This window comes from Epinephelus fuscoguttatus, linkage group LG15 (assembly GCF_011397635.1).
Source record: "Epinephelus fuscoguttatus linkage group LG15, E.fuscoguttatus.final_Chr_v1".
Lineage (NCBI taxonomy): Eukaryota > Metazoa > Chordata > Actinopteri > Perciformes > Serranidae > Epinephelus > Epinephelus fuscoguttatus.
The window spans coordinates 10,461,108-10,475,485 of record NC_064766.1 but is presented as its reverse complement, the minus strand read 5'-3'; the positions used below and the strand labels follow the sequence as shown (position 1 = coordinate 10,475,485).

The 14,378-nt window shown below is 41.8% G+C and overlaps 7 non-coding genes across 7 annotated transcripts; 4 read left to right on the top strand and 3 right to left on the bottom strand.

Annotated features, from left to right (window-relative positions):
- Nucleotides 1-204: 204 nt before the first annotated feature.
- On the bottom strand, nucleotides 205-286 carry trnas-uga (transfer RNA serine (anticodon UGA)). Its single transcript has one exon. It is a non-coding gene; the product is annotated as a tRNA-Ser (tRNA).
- Nucleotides 287-5,686: 5,400 nt separating this feature from the next.
- Nucleotides 5,687-5,769, bottom strand: trnas-uga (transfer RNA serine (anticodon UGA)). The gene has a single exon. It is a non-coding gene; the product is annotated as a tRNA-Ser (tRNA).
- Nucleotides 5,770-7,103: 1,334 nt separating this feature from the next.
- trnas-uga (transfer RNA serine (anticodon UGA)) lies at nucleotides 7,104-7,185 on the bottom strand. Its single transcript has one exon. It is a non-coding gene; the product is annotated as a tRNA-Ser (tRNA).
- A 3,218-nt stretch (nucleotides 7,186-10,403) lies between these two features.
- Nucleotides 10,404-10,485, top strand: trnas-uga (transfer RNA serine (anticodon UGA)). The gene has a single exon. It is a non-coding gene; the product is annotated as a tRNA-Ser (tRNA).
- Nucleotides 10,486-11,576: 1,091 nt separating this feature from the next.
- On the top strand, nucleotides 11,577-11,658 carry trnas-uga (transfer RNA serine (anticodon UGA)). Its single transcript has one exon. It is a non-coding gene; the product is annotated as a tRNA-Ser (tRNA).
- A 1,514-nt stretch (nucleotides 11,659-13,172) lies between these two features.
- Nucleotides 13,173-13,254, top strand: trnas-cga (transfer RNA serine (anticodon CGA)). The gene has a single exon. It is a non-coding gene; the product is annotated as a tRNA-Ser (tRNA).
- Nucleotides 13,255-14,090: 836 nt separating this feature from the next.
- trnas-cga (transfer RNA serine (anticodon CGA)) lies at nucleotides 14,091-14,172 on the top strand. Its single transcript has one exon. It is a non-coding gene; the product is annotated as a tRNA-Ser (tRNA).
- Nucleotides 14,173-14,378: the final 206 nt, after the last annotated feature.

Genomic DNA, 14,378 nt, shown 5'->3' with positions numbered 1-14,378 from the left:
CAAAGATGTTTTCTGTACCAGGCTTTTAACATGTGGGTCTGTGGGGCTGGCTTGCTTCTGAAGCCATTCAAGGAACTGGCTTCATTTTTCAGCCCTGGAGGTTTCCGTTGATACCGTGTGAGAAGACTTTATTAGTTTTGCACTGTTGCTCCTCTAATGTTACACATAGAGAAGACAAACAAAGAAAGGTTTCTCTTTCTCAATCGCTGTGAGCAGGGTTTGAACCTGCGCGGGGAATCCCCATTGGATTTCAAGGCCAACGCCTTAACCACTCGGCCATCACAGCCTGAAAAACTGTTCTACTTAGTTGCAGTGGTTTCAGGAGAGACCGGTAATGTATGATGAGGGTCATGTGACTTATGGGTGTAACTAGCACTAGTTTCTCCAGTGGCTGTGATTATGTTCTTACAGTATAAGTATGTTACTCAAACTTGCAAACTTACAGAAAGGCCAAATTTCAACACATAGTGTGTCTTGGTTACTTAGCCCTGTGGTATTGTGGTCATCATAATCTTTCAAATCTTTAGTTATATTGGCAGAAAAACACATTGTCAGAGTGCAAAAGGGATACAAAAGATTTACTTGAATTGTCTGCATCCTCGGCTGAAGATGGTCCAGTATCCCAGTGTCTTATGGGACTGATAAAGGTTGATAACATGTTGCTTCGTCCTGAAAAACAGCGTCATAAATACATCAAATCATTGAGCATTTTCCCCATAGCATGACACAACATCATATACATTACACTGACAGATGCAGTATTTCACCCTTACTTACATATAAAAAAAACAACTCATCTTTGATATTTTTGAGTTTGTAAAATGAGCCCAATTACTGTCACACTTCTGAACTCTTATACTGCATAGTTTTGTATTCACTCCCAACCATAGAAGTAATGAAATGGACTGAGGTAAACACATTTATGGTGATAGTGCAAATGTAATGTGTGAGGCCTGGAGGGCCATTAGAGTTCCCACTTAAATGAACGGAGTGAAAACAAACAGAAAAGGGGCTTGGAGCCAGCCGGGGTAATTGAAAGGTGTCGGTGATAAGGACTGACGTTTTCAGACAGGAAGCATCAAGGGACCTAAAGCTTTGTCTTATTAACCCAGTCACACAGTTGTTGAATTGAGCACAATCGTTTTTCATTAGATTTCGACAGATTTGGTGAGTGGTTTGAGGGTTTCACAAAGACAGGCATTCATAGTGTTTTTTTCAATCAGGTAGGCTGTAAAGGAAAATATTCTACCATTTTCCTCCAAAACACCATCACATAGGTTGGTTTTACAAGTACAAATTTTGATATTTACATTTTTGTTTTTGTTAGGCAGTGACGTATAGTGGCTGTAATAATTATTCTATATTATTCTATACTATAGAAGTCAGGTGATGGAGTATAAAGAGTGACAACATGCACTTTTACGTGGATGCGTCAAACAAACACAGTACTGTCATCCAGGAGACTGGTGTTCGTGTCCCATGTAAAACCAAAAGTCGAAACTGAGTCATTTAAACAATGTAATGTAGTAAGTCATGTCACATGATGTGATGTATGCCATGTGATGTATGTGACCTATAGCATGATATAAGCTACGTAGCATTATGATACCTTAAAAAAAATGTAATTAATGTTGGTGTATTCACACCGTGCCCCTTTTTTCTTAACGACACCGAGGAGTTTTATTGCTTAATGCTAACCACCTAGTTTTGGTGCAACTGTGACCGTTTCACAATGTTAACTATGTGTATAATACTGTGACCATTAATGGTCATATACAAGCTAATCTGTCATCCACCAGTAGGGGCACTTATTGACGAAACATTCCTGTAGGCTGTGGGAGCATATGACCTATGTGGTTGTATGGGTTAGAGAACCTGTTGACCTTTTCATACTTGGACAGTATTCACATTTTGTCTCACATAACCATGTTTCCCTAGATTTCGTGGTTTTCATCTTTATTCACATCCTTTCCAATCGCTCTTCAGAGATAGTTCTATTAATCTGCTTTTGATCAGTGAAAAGTGCAACGATGGGTTCATAGGTTTCGGTCAGATGTGAAAGGGTTTGGAGAATCACATTTGGACAATCTAACTTGAGGCTTCTCAGAATAAAGTGAGCGCAAAGGAAATGGTGAGAGGTCAGAGTGAAAGCTTATGGAAAATATTCTCTGACAAACATAATGTAAGTGATCAATACTGCCAAAGACCAAACCCTGCACATTTCTAACCCTGAACATACAGATGTAAGTTTTACTAACACGTACTAGGAGACATGTCAACAGATACTTTATATGATTCAGCGGAAGGATTTGGAAGACATTGGCTCAGTTTGACCTGTATAAATACAAAATAAATATGCCTTAATGTTTCCCATTGCTTCAATAATAATAACTAGAGCAAAAACTATAAAGCAGGTAAACCAAAATATTGCTCAGTATTGAATAATTGCAGCTATATCAGTATCAGTCTGCTGATAAGTAATAAGAAATTACGGTAGAGAAATTCTAAACTAAATTTGAAGTAATTTAGGAAAGAAAATGTCAACACTACATAATGTGGTTTTTTAATGAGAGAGGTATTGAAAAAACAAGTTTAAGGGATCCGTACAAAGATTGTTATTTATGTTATGTATTTGTGTAAAAGAATTTACTATCAGCTGATCATTACAGCTATTATTCTCCTACATATCAATGTCAGTATCAGCCTCAAAAATCCAGTATTGGTGGAGCTAATACATGTTCAGATATAAGAACTTTTTGACTTTTAGGTGTCAAAGTCATGTCACAGAATCATCTGTATTATGCAGGGACTAGAATACAAAACATTTCTGTCTTTTCCAGATTGTCACTACATCAAATTAGGAGATCATGGTACCTTAAATGATTGCCCTGTGGAACAGAGACACATCAGACACCAAACAATAAGCTCACAGTCCTCCTCTTGCATGACTAAGCAAAAGATGATGAGAAAGGAGAAGCGAGAGACAAACTTCCAAACTATGACATCCGAAGCATCACAGCGGCGAAATATTTCTGACATGTTTTTGGTAGTTGTGTATAATTAACAGAATGGTGTCTATTCCTGCTGTAGCCACCCAAGTGTGGGGGTGCACTCAATGCAAATTATGCCCAGAGCATTGTATTTCAAGTGATACGATGCAATGGTGAATAATTGTTCTATGTCTTTGTTGTTCCAGGCTAATCATTTCCTCTATGAATTGATAGAATATTGCTGGATGTAGCATTTATGTATGTGCATGCATGTGTACAGTTCCCTCCCACCCCTGAACAAAATCCACAGTCCCTTTTCAGTGTAGAAATGCATCAACATACCTTGTAGAGGTGTGTAGGTTTTTTGCAGGTGCTTTGTCCTGACACCAAACTTTAATTTCATTACAGCTATAAAAGGCTTTATTGTACATATTTGCTATGCTATAGTACTTTTTTTAAAGTAGCTTAGTCATATTTTTTTCTTGAAAATTTTTTGTTGTAGTACTTGCCTTATTTTTTATTGTATTTTTTTTTAGGTATACACCAAAATACCAAAGCAAATTCCTTGTAAGTGAAAACCCCTTCTGATTCCAATACGATGTATCCCTCCATCAGGGCTTCAAAACGAGGGAAAATTTGTAATTTACTGTAGTAACCAATCACTGAAAACCAAAAGTGTATTGAAAACTAAGTTGGTAAAAAAAAATTATACACTTTTTTCCATTCTCAAACACCTTCTTTTTACATGCAGACCTTTCCTGCCTTCCACAAACCCAACAATTTACTATATCTTCTACATCTTTTGATTTTGGGGGTTCAGCTTCAGGAAACACGTGCAGCTCCAACACATTAATAGATCACCTGATGATCCCTGTTGGCCCCTGAACCAGTGGCCCCATTTATCCCCAGTTAGATTTATCTCTTGCCCTGCCATCATTAACCAGCTTTAGTTTAGCAGCTCATGTGGGGCAGAATATCCTCCACACATAAACATAAACACAGAGAAATATGGGCTGCAGTGGCAATTATATTTGATGTCTATTGTTTATGAAATATTAATGGCTTCTTGCTGCAAGTAAAATATATTATGGACCAACATTAATATAATGAGCCATTTTGGGACATTATTATTTTATTGCCCTGGTATATTAGTTACAATTGTTTCCAGACACATTGTGTAGTATCATGGGATAAATAATTAATTTTTATTTTACCGTCAAGTTGAGAAAGTGTTTTAAATTCCAGTATTACCAAGAGTACCAACAAAATTGAGCTGTAGAATACATAAATCAAATTAAATCAGTTGAAGAAAAACTATGTCAAGCTGTTACACTACTCATCAAATACTCATGAATAAATCTCACGGAAACTGTGAAATGGTAAAATTGCTTTTGAAAAAACCCAACTTATTGGTATTAAGTAAGTTTTACTCCTGAAACAATCACTATAAAATGCACGTTTTTCTGGTGGTTAGTTTTACTGCCTGTTTGGCCCATTTTTACCTCCAGTGACTGGTGATTCTGGAGGGCACTGCAATGCAAACTAAAAGTCATTAGAAAAATGAAGAGTGCACACTAAACTATTGTGCATTAACCTTGCACCTTGCAGTTATATTAGGCGTGTGATGCCATTAAGTGGTGGGTAGATATGAGCGAGAGCTGTGAGACGGGCTGTGAATGTAATGATGTGAGTCTGGAGCTTCTGAAGGCAGCGGCAGGTGAAGGTTGGAGGTGTTTTAATGACCTGCACCATCACAGCTAATGGGGCCATTTATTTTGGGATGAAAAAGATAATAACTGTGTTTGTCTTTGCGTACCATCGGCTAAGCTCCTCGCACCTTCCCACACTCTCTGTCATTTTCACTTTTTCATTCATCTCTCACTCTGTTTTCTCCTCGCTCGTAAACACACACTCACTCTCATTCAAGGAGCACTTCATTAACTCACACCCATTTGTGAATTGCAGTATTGGAGTTTACACTTGATTTAAGTAGAGGTTAACCAGGTTGCAACATGACACATTTTTTGCCTAATCTACCTGTAATCTTCTTCGCAAGCAAATCTGCAAAAAAATGGGTTTGTGCAGCAATTTAGAGATGAAATCACAGCTGCCGTTGTGCAACACAGGTGATGTGAGGGTTTTTGGTTGAAAAAAGTACCAAGACTTGAGAACTGTTCAGCAAATAATGCACTCTATCAGTCAAGTTGGACCAATGTAAAAAAATAAATAAAGTGAGGGCAAATATGTTGGTTGAAAACTACTTTGCTTTTTGTTGATGTCTATTTGGACTTACAAATGGTAGTTATTTATTGGTGTTATTTCTTACCAGAACACGTAAAATTCACAACTAACAGTCTGTGAAGACGCCTGGCAGACAGCCTGTCACTCAAAGTGACCATGCCCTCAATCATGTTTATCTTAAAACCTTAATAAAATCTAAACAGGCTAGTTATGTAAAAATGCAACCCCTGTACAGTTGTCATTAATGTTTAAATTAGCTATATTGTACCAGACTTTTAACATGTGGGTTTGTGGGGGCTGGCTTGCTTCTGAAGCCATTCAAGGAACTGGCTTCATTTTTTCAGCCTTGGAGGTTCAGTTCATACACTGTGAGAAGACTTTATTGGTTTTGCACTGTTGCTACACTAATGTTACAGAGAGAGAAAGCAAACAAAGAAAATTTTCTCTTCCTCAATCGCTGTGAGCAGGGTTTGAACCTGCGTGGGGGAAACCCCATTGGATTTCAAGTCCAACGCCTTAACCACTCGGCCATCACAGCCTAAAAAGCTGCTTCAGTCAAAGAGATCAGATCCCAATCTGATCAAGCATTTGTGAGACAGACCGGTACTCTTAAAGTACTGTGTTAATGCATCAACAGCTCAGAGGCAAGTCCAATCCACAGAGGGGCACAGTGGACCTTCAAGTAAGACAATGTGTATAGTAAAATATTTGTTGTAATGTTTGGGTGCTGGCATGTATGAAACTTTAAAAACAATCACAGATATTTAAATCATGCTGACAGCGTTTGAGCCAACCACAAGAATGTGTGGAATTTCGTTGGTTTCATTTATTGTTTGTCCTGAGGGAGATGTCCCTGCTCACAGCGAATGATGTCCAGGCAGCAAGGCTCCGTCCAGCATGGACCAAAACACAGCACGGATGGTTCAGAAGCAATTCAGAACGAGTTAAAAGCAATTAATGCACAGACAAAGTGGTGTTTAAAACTGCATATATTGCTAGCAGATCTATTTTCTGGCCTAAAGTGCGGCCGTGACTGGTTCTGAATGTGGGCTTTAGCAGGCAGCCACTCTCTCCTCTTCCTGATACTGTGCACCGCCACTGAATCTTTTAGTGGTACGCAGTACCGGACCGTACCAGCTTACTTTCACCCCTGCCTGGATGTCCTGTATTCATGCCTCGACAGGTGACAGAGAGGTCTGATTCATAGTAGGGTCTCTAACCTGTTGGGCCATGGACATAGGAATCTGGGGGTTTTCAGTGGTGTCTGGCATTAAGGGATTGGCACATCCCACAGAAGCTCAATCAGATTTGTATCTTGGGAATATGGAGGCCAGGGCAATGCGTTAAGCTCTTTGCCACATTCCTCTGATCTTTACTGAATAGTTTTTGCAGTGTGGCACTTAGTGCCATATGGTAGTGCTGTTGCCATGAGGGGATGTACTTGGTCTGCAATGGTGTTTGGGTGGATAGTGCATGTCAAGTGGCATCCACATGAATGCTGGGACCCAAGGTTTCCCAGCGCGGCATTGTGTTTTACAAGATAATCAAAGTTATTAAGTTCAGATGTCAGTGGTTTTGATATTGTAGCTGATCAGTGTATAGCTGCATCTACTGAGGGAAGGCTCAAGAACACATCTTTGTTTTGTTTTTTTGTACCATTAGTTTTCCTGCCTAACAACTACATGGGATGATTCTTAATTCAAAGCATTCTCTGTCAGCACATACAGTATGAGAAATCTGGGGGCCAGGTTGACCCTTTGAACCCTTTTTGTAAGATTCCTTGGACTTTTCCAGTTTTTGTTGTGTGATGTGCCACTTGAAGGCAACTGTAATGTCACTTAACACAGAAATAAGGTTGACATTGTCAAACTACGCTGTGAGCAGGGTTCGAACCTGCGCGGGGAAATCCCATTGGATTTCAAGTCCAACGCCTTAACCACTCGGCCATCACAGCCTGAAAAGCTCCTCCCATTAGTTGCATTGGTTTCAGGAGAGACCAGTAAGACATGTATGGTGAGGGTCATGTGACTAGGGTGTAACTAGCACTAGTTTCTCCAGTGGCTGTGGTTATGTTCTGACAGTTTAAGTATGTTACACAAACTTGCACACTTACGGAAAGGCCCTGTTTCCTCTGTATGAACATGTGTCTTGGGGTGATCCAATCACAAGTGGACAGCAATGAATATAAGTGTGAATGACCATCAAAACGCACTGATCCAATCACTCAAACCACTTACTGAGGTGATTTGGGACACATTTGACCACATATCTTTGGCAGTGTAAACACGAATACATCCTGATGCATCCCTGACGTGGTCTATACCCTCAATGCAGCACGTGGTTGTTGTTTTGGTGGCAGCACAGTGGCACCATAAAACTTGCCCACCATTGTCGTGCCCTGTGCCCTATGACATGTCCATTTTTGCTGACAACAACATCTCTGGCTGTATCTCTGGATGTAATAACTGTGTGAGGGGCCCCTTTGATCTTCTAGCATATGTGACTCAGGCAGTAACGAAATCCGAACAAGTGATCAGCTGGAGACTCATGATAGACACAGGTGTGAACGGCGATGAGTTCTTTCCACTTGTGTTTGGATCACAGAAACGCATGTTGATACCAGGTGTAAACATCCTCAAAGTGAGCATAAACAGCCAGGAAAAGTATGCAACAGAGTCCATAGTCACTTGCTGAATTCATCGTGGAGAAGCTTTGAGCCATCATGTTACAAGTACAACTGACACTGTTTACTTACAATACAACTACTGCCCCCAAGTCTTTTTTTTTTTTTTTTTTTTTAAATTGTATTTATGTTCAAGCATTAATCTGGTGCAGCTAAAAGGTCAGAACATTGTCCGTTAGTTTGGACCTCTACAAAGTTAAAGTTCACAATGTAATTTCAAATCCAACCTCTTAAACACTCGGCCATCGCAGCTTCCTTCTTGATGCACACATCCAGCTTCAGCCTGCATTTTCTTTTACTTTACTTACTCTTTTATCTTTCTCCTCATGTTGCACATCTAGTGTAGGCATTACTGACAGCAGAAAGTGCAAATAAATGCTGATTAATGCTTGACAGAACAGTTACTTGGAGCGAAAAGACTATAATGTGCCGAATGAGAGAGAACAGAGACAAAAGAGCTGAGCAGAAATGAGAACAGGAAGATTGCATGGCTTCATATTCCACAGCGCTTGTGTTTATCAAACCTTAGAAGTGAAGTTTCTCCATCCAGCCGCTGTTAATGAACCTTATTTAATAGAATAATGAAATTAGGCATGGCAGGGGGGAAGTGAGAAGCACCCGCTCGCTGTCCGGTGTGTGTGTGTGGTCTGACAGCTGTGGATAATCTCATTTACTAAGCGTAATTAATGGCAAGCAGTTTCATTTACTTGTAATGTGGACTGTCTTTCCTCAAGGGCAAAGAAATACGGAAACTTTTTGGAATAATTTCTCTATCGACTGCCTCACTAGCAGTAATGATATTTGTAATAGTAGATGTTTATTATTTTCTTATTATTTAATAATAATTTCCTAGACCCTTCTTACTTATTACATCATTTTCTTTTATGGTGTTTATAGAAGACCTCTTTATCAATGCCTTGTTGTTTTGAAATCTGAATATTTCAAGGTAAAAAACAAAAGTATTAACGCAATAAAATGTTTTATTTTTAGTCACCCTACTAAAAGCTATGTTTGCAAATTATGAATCTACAGGTGTTGCTGCAGAAAACAGCATTTTTCCCTAACGGGGCTGGAAGATGTCAAACCCTGCTAAGCCTACCCAAGCAAAACTGAAATGAACTCAAAATTTAAAGAAGACTCCCCCACACTGGTTGAAACAGCAACATTAAAAAGGAGCCATTATGCTCAATTTCAGGTCTTTCTACTAGCAGCCATGTCTCCTAGAAATGATGTTTATTTACAACTAATTTAAAGCACCAAATATGTCCTTAATTAACGTGTCTGACAAGTTGAAAAAATGTTATTACTTAACGTATGCCCACCCTCCTCCTTGCAGAGCCTACGCAGTACATTAATGTAATGTTTTCTCTTCTGAAAGAAGCTTTGTCTCTGAACATAAACCAACCATTATGGTGCCACAAGAATGTAAATACAACAGCAGCTTAGTAACATACAAATGCATTAGGAGATAAGGTTGCTATTAGAACATGTTTACAGGCTTTGATGATTAAAAAAAGGCAAAACTTCCTCATCCTGTCTGTGCTGGACCATGCACAATTCACAGTCCATCTGAGAAGGCTCCATTGTAGTGCCTATCTCTGTAAGCCCCCCCTCCCAAAAAACCCAGTCTGCAATGATTGGTCAGCAACCAAAATTACATGTTTACCTGACATTAGCCTGTAGCTATGTCAGGCAGCACTATCTACCATGAAAAAATACCAATAAAAGCTTTGGAATACAACAAGACATGTTCCAGTAGGATTACCATCCAAAATCTGAATGGAAATTTACAACACCGGAAACAAAATTTTTGTTTCCCTTATGTTAGCATGGGGCTTTATGTGGCAGTATAGGTTATGTAATGTAAACACTTGTAGTAGTGTGCCTGGAGCAGATAACCATATGCAGAAATCTGTCACCAGCTGACTTCAGCTTGTCTCCAAGGAAAAACAATACATTGGAAACAGAATATTAAGAATACCTGAGGTTTTTTCCCCACGGGGAGTACAGAAAAAGCAAGCTTGCTGGAAATGTCATCATGCAACAAGGATCTTTCCAACAGTAATTTGATCTTTGAGTATGAAGTTATGTTCACACTACTTCGTTTTACTTGATCCGGACTCATACCATATGCACATGTGCTATTATTGGTGGTTACCAAATAATGTAGCATAGCTGTCTGTCCCTTCCCTGACAGTTCCCACGATCAGCAGATTAATTTTTAACAGTATAGCTTTTGAAGTCATGCTCAAATCACATATCTGTTGTTTTTGGTTTGCCTCTCTCTCGCGCCACACACAAACTGCTCCTAAGTTTGAGACAGCATACTCAAGCAATCTCGGCTGTTTGGTCGACACCTTGACAACTTCGCTAGATCATGTAAAGTTGTCAGTTGTACCTGAGACAGGCCCTTGTTGTCCGATACTGTCATGTGCCACAGTTAAATGAAAGCTCAGAATTTAGCCACTATAAACTTTCAATGTGCTTGAGCTGTGATGGCCGAGTGGTTAAGGCGTTGGGCTTGAAATCCAATGGGGTTTCCCCGCGCAGGTTCAAACCCTGCTCACAGCGTTGTTTGACAATGGCAACCTTATTTCTGTGTAAAGTGTCTATTGTATGCTATATTACAGTTGCCTACAAGTGGCACATCACAAAAACTGTAAAAATCCAATGTGACAAAACGGTTCAATAACTTTAATCATCTTGTAAAATACAATGCCATGCTGGAAAACCTTTGGTCCCGGCATTCATGTGGATACCAATTGACTTGCATTATCTACACAAATACCATTGCAGACCAAGTACATCCCCTCATGGCAACAGCACCACCATATGGCAGTGGTCCCCCCAGCAGGACAACGCTAAATGCCACACTGCAAAAACTACTCAGTAAAGATCAGAGGAATGTGGCAAAGAGCTTAACGCATTGGCCTGGCCCCCATATCCCCCAAATCCAAATCTGATTGAGCTTCCATGGGACGTGCCAATGGCCCACCTCGCAACCCAGAGGGCTCAAAGGATCCACCGCCAATCCCTTAATGCCAGACACCACTGAAAACCCCCCATTCCTTTGTCCATGGCCCTACTATGAATCAGACCTCTCTCTCACCTGCCGAGGCATAAACACAGGACATCCAGGGTACTGCTACGTCTAATGGATGACCAGTCAGATTAAGAACTGGGGACTCTGAAGCATGGTTGATGCCTTGGGCTCTTTGTCACAATCCTCGGGCCATTATTAAGCAGTTTTTGCAGTATGATGTAATGCATTGTCCTACTTGAAGGGCCATTGTGTGGATGGTGCCATTGGGTTGATGGTGTGTGTCAAGTGGCATCCACATGAATACCAGGTTTCCCAGCAGAACATTGCATTGTAATGAGATGATGAATGTTATTCTCTTCACCTTACATACATACTGCAATCAGGGTGCGCTGTTGCCAAGGGGGTGTACTTGGTCTTCAGTGGCATTTGGGTGGATGGTGTGTGTCAAGGGACATTCACATGAATGCCAGGACCTGAGGTTCCCCAGCAGAACATTGCATTGCAATGAGATGATCAGTGTTATTCTCTTCACCTGTATGTGGTTCTAGTGTTATGGCTGATTGGTATACAGGTCATTACATACATTTTGAGAAAACCAGGATGATGAATTTATAAAACAGCTGTGATGACCGAGAGGTTAAGGTGTTGTACTTGAAATCTAATGGGGTCTCCCTGCGCAGGTTCAAACCCTGCTTACAACGAATGAAGCCAAAACTTCAGTTATGTTTGAGAGTTTAAAATGTATTATTATGCTTAGAAATCTTGGGTCCTGGTATTAGTGTGGATGCCACTTGAAATGCACCCAATGGCAGTGCCCCTCAGGAGGACAGTGATCTCTGCCACACTGCAAAAACATGCTCAGGAAAGGTAAGATGGATGGAACAAAGAGCTCAAGGCATCGACCTGGCCTCCAAATTCCCCAGATCCCAATCTGATCATGCTTCTTTTGGATGTGCCAGTAACCCACCTCACAGCCCAGAGGACTCAAAGGATCCACTGCCATCATCTTGGTGCCAGACAGCACAGAACACCCATAGATTCCTATGTCCATGACTCAACAGGTCAAAGGCCCCACTGTGGATTGGACTTGCCTCTGACCTGTCAAGGCATTGACACAGTACTTCTGGAGAACCGGTCTTTCCCACGAATGCTTGATCAGATTGGGATCTGGGAAATTTGTGGCTTAGTCGATGCCTTGAGCTCTTTGTTTCATTCCTTGGGCCATACCTGAGCAGTTATGGTGGTGTGATATGATGCATGTCATGCTAGGAGGGCCACTGCAATCAGGGTGCACTGTTGCCAAGGGGGTGTACTTGGTCTTCAGTGACATTTGGGTGGATGGTGCGTGTCAAGTGGCATCCACATGAAGATAAGATAAGACAAGATAAGATACACCTTTACTGATCCCACAATTGAGAAATTCCAGTGTTACAGCAGTCAAGGTGAAAGAGTCAGATTAATTCTCACAGAGCTTCTGGACTTCTCCAGGTGAGAAAGAGCTCTATGCAGGAGGAAGATGACGGTGTCGTCCACCCCAATGCCAGGCTGGTAGGCAAACTGCAGCGGGTCCATTGAAGGGCCTACTGCGGGGCGGAGACGAGACAGGACCAGGCGCTCCAGAGTCTTCATGAGGTGCAATGTTAATGAAGGTGCTGAAGTCGTTGGGATGCGAAGTCTTGGGCACAGGTACCATGCAGGATTTCTTCAACAGCTGTGGTACTCTCCCCAGCCTCAGTCTCAGGTTGAAAATGGTTTCAGCTATCCCGCACAGTTGGTCTGCGCAGGACTTCAGGAGCCTGGAGCTGATGCCGTCTGGACTGGCAGCCTTCCTCGTCTTTATCCTCCTCAGCTGTTCTCTCACCTGACAGGTAGTGAAGGACAAGCTGGAGCAGGGGGATTGTGTGCTGGGGGGTGGAGGTGATGAGGTGGGGGGAGGAGTCGGGGGTGGTGAGGAGTCCGGGGGAGCGGGGGTGGGGGAGGTGTTGAAGCAGTGTGCCAGGAGTGTAGGTGGGAGGGAACGTGAAGGTGAGGATGTGGGGAGTTGCAGCCGTGATGAATGCCAGGACCCGAGGTTTTACACGACAGAACATTGCATTGTAACAAGATGATCAATGTTATTCTCTTCACCTGTATGTAGTTGTCGTCTTGTGGCTGATCAGCAGACAGGTCATTACACACATTTTGAGAAAAAACAGGATGATGACTTTATAAACCAGCTGTGATGGCCGAGAGGTTAAGGCGTTGGACTCGAAATCCAATGGGGTTTCCCCGCGCAGGTTCAAACCCTGCTCACAGCGAATGAAGCCAAAACTTCAGTCACGGTTGGGAGTTTAAAAAGCATTACTATGCTTAGAAATCTTTAGTCCTGTATTAGTGTGGATGCCACTTGAAATGCACCAAACACCTTATAGACAAAGTACACCCCCACATGGCAACAACACTACCCAATGGCAGTGCCCCCTCAGCAAGGAACAGTGCTTCCTGTCACACTGCAAAAACTGCTCAGGAAAGGTAAGATGGATGGGACAAGGAGCTCAAGGCATTGACCTTGTCTTCAAATTCCCCAGATCCCAATCTGATCATGCTTCTTTTGGATGTGCCAGTAACCCACCTCACAGCCCAGAGGACTCAAAGGATCCACTGCCATCATCTTGGTGCCAGACAGCACAGAACACCCATAGATTCCTATGTCCATGGCTCAACAGGTCAAAGGCCCCACTGTGGATTGGACTTGCCTCTGACCTGTCAAGGCATTGACACAGTACTTCTGGAATACCAGTCTATCCCACAAATGCTTGATCAGATTGGGATCTGGGAAATTTTTGGGCTCAGTTGATGCCTTGAGCTCTTTGTTTCATTCCTTGGGCCATACCTGAGCAGTTATGGTTGTGTAATATGATGCATGTCATGCTAGGAGGGCCATTGTGTGGCTGGTGCCATTGAGTGGATGGTGTGTGTCAAGTGGCATTCCCCTGAATGCCAGGACCTAAGGTTCCCCAGCAGAACATTGCATTGCAATGAGGTGATCAGTCTTATGCTCTTCACCTGTATGTGGTTCTAGTGTTTTGGCTGATTGGCATACAGGTCATTACATACATTTTGAGAAAAATCAGGATGATGAACTTATAAAACAGCTGTGATGGCCGAGAGGTTAAGGCGTTGGACTCGAAATCCAATGGGGTTTCCCCGCGCAGGTTCAAACCCTGCTCACAGCGATTGAAGCCAAAACATCAGTTAGGTTTCAGAGTTTAAAATGTATTATTATTACTGAGAAATCTTCAGTCCTGGTATTAGTGTGGATGCCACTTGAAATGCACCAATGCACCAGTGCACCCTCAGCAAAGACGGTGCTTCCCACCACACTGCAAAAACTGCTCAGGAAACGTAAGAGGGATGGGACAAGGAGCTCAAGGCATAGACC